General features: G+C 34.0%; 1 long non-coding RNA gene across 1 annotated transcript; it reads left to right on the forward strand.

Moving 5' to 3' along the window:
* Nucleotides 1–470: 470 nt before the first annotated feature.
* LOC105261629 (uncharacterized) lies at nucleotides 471–1,979 on the forward strand. Its single transcript, XR_891440.3, has 2 exons — nucleotides 471–739; nucleotides 875–1,979. It is a non-coding gene; the product is annotated as an uncharacterized LOC105261629 (long non-coding RNA).
* Nucleotides 1,980–5,304: the final 3,325 nt, after the last annotated feature.

Raw genomic sequence — 5,304 nt, forward strand, 5'->3', positions numbered from 1 at the left:
TTTTTTTATTTATTTTTTTTTTTTTTTTTGTTACTTTCGTATATTTTTATTATTATTAGATGAAGAGGAATACTTCGGTTCACTATATGTAACACCTCAGGCACATTTCAAAAATTTTCCCAAATTATACCCACAATGCCTATACAGGTTTAGTAGATCTGGTTCTTGAACCCTCCCCCAAGAAATTTGAAAATTTTGTTCCAGTGGTTGTTATTTTTATCCTAATTCCGAGAAGGCACTAAGTATTGAACTCTCTCCCATGAAAAATATCATTCCCGGAATAAGAGAAATAATAACTAGATTTGAAAAAAAAAAACAAAAAAAAAAAACAAAAGTTTTTACAAAAAAAAAAACCGCTTTTGAAAAATCATGGATTTTTTTAATTAATTATTTTTTTTAATATTTTCCCAAAAGAAAAAGTTTATTTGGCAAATATTTTCCTTGTTGCCCCAATGTTTTACAAAAAAAAAAAAAAATAAATAAATAAAACAACTTCAATGAGAATTATTTTCCCAAACGAAACTACAATGTTCCGAACAAGCCTACAAATCACCAAAACATCACGGACAATGAGATGGAAGGAAGAAGGGTCCGGCATGCCGGCCGGCTGGCCGTCCGGGCGATGTTGGTGGAGATACGCAAAAATTGCGACGTTATTTAAAAACGATACGTTTCAGATGTTGAAGATTCACAAGGCATTTGGACGGCAGACGACATGGAACAGCTCACACAGAAATCGGTATCCGAAAAAGCAAAGCAAGACAACACAACTGGCGGGTGGGCCAGGCAGCCAGCCAATCCGCCAGCCAGCAAGTCGAATTGTTTTAAGCGAATAGATATCATCCTCATTAAAAAAATGTATTTATCATTTCAGGCAACAAAAAAGCTTAATGGATGACAATAACAACAACAACAAGAAAGCTAGAGAAAACGTTGAAAAAAAAATAAAAACAAAATTTGCAAATAAAACCGCAACCGGTCGGTCTGTCGGTCGCTCACTCGCTCGGTCTAATGTTAAAAAATTGTAAATTAATAAAAGCCAGCAGCGGCAGCAGCAACAACAATGTGGACCTGCGATCGCACGTTCACTCACACACACACACATGAACTCGGCTAAGTACACATGTGCCACCATAAACAGCATAGAAAGCAACAACAACAATAAGAATGAAAAAAAAAAAAATAACAACATCTAACGAAAGTCCCAAATGCATGTCCGCACACACACACACACACACACCAATACTCCCACTCATGCTCAGTCCGTCAGTCTGTCGTACCGCCATCAGCCAGCCAGTCAAGCCATTTGATTCACAACAAACTATCCCTCCATCCAGCCAAGACACAACTAACACACATTCCAAATGGCATTCTCACCAGCCAGCCAGACGGTGGCACCGAACGACCGACCGACCCATTCACGTTCGAAACGACAAACCAGGCAACCTACGAACCATACCAACAAACAGCATGCCAACATGCACTAACGAACAGGTCCCCCCCAATGGGCTCCCTCCACCACACAGTCAACCAGCTCCACACAACACAACTTTTTTCGAACAGAAAAGCAACAACAACACAAGCCAAAACGCGCCCCAACGTCAAACTTAACATCACAGAGACAAACAGACAGACAGACACAAAGTCGGTCTAACGAACATTCATTGAGACTCGTCAAATTTTGTATTTGGCTCCGCTTCGTTCACAATTCACACTCGTCCCGCATTAGCAGCGGCAGCAACAACAAATCCCAGCCAGGCTATTTTTAGCAAATTCTCTCATCATCACTTTGCCGCGATTTGCCAGCGATCTCGTTATGGCCAACGCTGATTGGCTGGAAAATTGTGGCACTCGCGAATGTTGGCAGAGGTATTCAAACGACAACCAGTTTGTTTTTCTTTCTTTCTAGCCCAGCGAGAGGGACCGGCGAGGGACAGCAACTGGGGCTGGGGAGCTCTTATGGCAAATAATCGCATACATTTGAAACAACAGCAACAAGAACAACCGCACTCACAACAATGTGCAAAAACAAAAAAACAGCACAACAACACCACAACGACGACTACACACAAAAGCAATAAAAACAAACGGCAAAAGCCGAAAGCGGAACGAAAGAGTCTCCCCGCTCTCTCTCCCTCACCGTAAGCAACCCCACCACCCAAAAACAATTCTTTATCATAAACAACACAGTAAATAAAGTTCTTAACACATCTTGGGTAGGTTCTCTTTACTTTTGATCACAAAGAGAGGGAGGGAGGGAGTAGAGAGAGGGCAGTTAGCTTGTCAATGCAAGGTATTTGTGCTGCTGCCGCTGTTGTTTTTTCGTATCGAACAAACATCGTATCGTCGGGTTGGAAACGAAAAACATTTGCAAACCACAGTTTGGGCCAATCCCCAACCGCAAAAGTAACGAAGATTAACGAACACCCCACAAAGGCACAGTGTGGCGAGATGGGGAAAAAATAAAAGGAGTATTTTTTAAAGAAAAAAACATTTGCGTATTTGAAAGTATTTTATAGAAAAATGTAATTTTATCTTAGAATATTTGCATTGATTTTCAAGAGAGAAAAAATATTTTTTAGAAAATATATTTAAAAAAAATATTTTTTAGAAAATATTTTTTAAATATTTAATTAAAAAAAATATTTTTGAAATATTTATTTAAAATTTATTTTTTAAATATTTATTTAAAAAAAATATTTTTTGGGAAAATTTTTTTTTTTTTTATAATTTTTTTCTAATAATTATATTTTTATACATTTTTAGACAAAAAACATTTTTTAAAGCTAATACATTTTTAGGATTTTTTTTTAGAAAAAAAATTTTTTTCTTAAAAATCTAATTCATTTGAGAATTTTTTTAATTTTGAGAAAAATGGAGCCCGAATAATATTCTGGATAACTATTTGGGCGTGGATAAAACTCTGGATAGTAAATTTGGGGTATAATATTATAATGTTTCGGATGAAAAATTAGGACGTAAATTACATTTCGGATAAAAATTATGGTGCAGGAAATATTTCGGAAAAAATTAAGGTGTGGACAATATTTCGGATAAAAAATTATTGATTCGGATAAAATATTACGGCTTGAATAAAAATTAATGATTCGTATAAAAATTAAGGCGTGGATAATATTTCGGATAAAAAATTAAGACGTGGATAATATTTCAGATAAAAAATTAAGACGTGGATAATATTTCGGATAAAAAATCAAGGCGTGGATAGTATTTCGGATAAAAAATCAAGGCGTGGATAATATTTCCGACAAAAAATTACGGCGTGGATAATATTTCAGATAAAAAATTAAGGCATGGATAATCGGATGAAAAATTAGAACGTATATTATGTTTCGGATAAAAAATTAAGGCGTAGATGATATTTCGGATAAAAAATTAAGGCGTGGATAATATTTCGGATAAAAATTTAAGATGTGGATAATATTTCGGATAAAAAATCATGATTTGGATAACAAGTTCAGTCGTGGATTATCTTTCGGATAAAAAATTAATGATTCGAATAAAAAATTAAGACGTGGATAATATTTAGGATAGATAAATAAGGTCGTGGATAATATTTCAGATAAACAAGTTAAGTCGTGAATAGTATTTCAAGTAAAATTTTTTTTGGACAAGCAATAAGGGCGTGATTAATATTTCGGATAAAATATTAATGATTTGAATAATAAATAAAGCCACGGATAATATTTATATTTATAAAAGATAATTGATTCGAATAAAAAATTAGGGATAATAATTCGGATAAAAATTAAGGCGTGGATAATAGTTCGGATAAAAATATATGTGTTTATTATGTTTCGGATAAAAATAACTGCGTCGATAAAGTTTCGGATAACATGGATAATATTTAGAATAAATATTTAGTCATGGATAATATTCTGTATGGCGTGGATAAAGCATGGAATACTAAATTTGGGTTACGGATAATATTTCGGATAAAAAATTGGACTTTGATAAATATTAGAATAAAAATATTTGGATATATGTCAAGCCTTGGGTGGTAAATTGGGGCAAAATAACATTTCAGACGTGGATAATGTGTCGGATAAAAATTAAGACATATATAATATTTCGGATAAAAATACGGAAGTGGATACGATTCTGGATAAATGTCCAGGTCATGGATATTATTTCGAGTATAAAAACTAGGGCGTGAATAACTTCAATAACACCGAGGATAGATGTTTTTGTGTGGACAGTGCTTAGGATATTAAATAGGGTGTGGATAAATCAATGGATAAAAAATTGTAGTGAGAATAATGTTTTTTTTTTTTTTTTTTTTTTTTTTTTTTTAAGTAAAAAATAAAAAAAATTAGAATCCCATGAAAAAATTCATTACAAAATTTAAATATATTGAAGAATACAATATGAAAAACAATTTTAATTTTCCCTTTAACAGTCTCTTAATATGAGTTTGCCCTACTCTGCTATATATCTTCTATGATAAAACAGAAAGACTCAAAGGTCTCAGTCAATTCACTTTTTCAAGACAGTCATTCAATGCTAAAAGACCTCAGTAAATTTGTTTCTGCATATAAAATTTTGTTGCAAAAAATTCACACAATCGATTCCAGTTATTTCCCATTTTGATCCACTGTGCCTGGAAGTACTTACTAAGATTTAATTTAAATTTACTAACTAAAACGACTATCAAGCACAAGTGCAAATAAACATCCAAACACAAACGCATACACATCATACTCTCCACACAGTGTGCCGGCAAAAGTATTTATCAATAAAAAAAAAAAACAACACATTTCTCTATTCTCTTTGTAAATACAATCCCTTCGGTACTTAGACCCCAGCCTCCAACCACATTCTCTTGCATTACAATTGAAATAACAATAATAACGGAGATTATTGAAATTACTTTCTCTTACTCTCAGCCATACACTTCTCAGACTCCAGTGTTCTCATCCCCAACACACAAACACACAACGGTTTCCAGCCACCCACCCACAAAAATGGGGGGAGAGTGAGAAGTAATTACTTCTGTGTACCTCAGGTCTTGTGAGTGTTGTTTTTATTTTTTTATTTTTTATATGAGAATGCAATTTGGGAACAAAACCAATAACAACAAGAAATTATTGTTGTTTCTCCTCTCCGATGGCATATGCAAATTGTGTGCGCGTTTATTCCCTCACTCATTTGTGTGTGGCTTGTTGTTTTTGCTGTTGGCCTATTATCAATTGAAAAGAGTATCCCTCAATTTATGTTTTTCGGAATTGAATCGGCCCGTGAGTGAGTAATGAATGGAAAAGAGACTGACTTCCAGTCTCAGAGTAT

Source organism: Musca domestica, unplaced genomic scaffold (genome assembly GCF_030504385.1).
Source record: "Musca domestica strain aabys unplaced genomic scaffold, Musca_domestica.polishedcontigs.V.1.1 20, whole genome shotgun sequence".
NCBI classification, from domain to species: Eukaryota; Metazoa; Arthropoda; class Insecta; order Diptera; family Muscidae; genus Musca; species Musca domestica.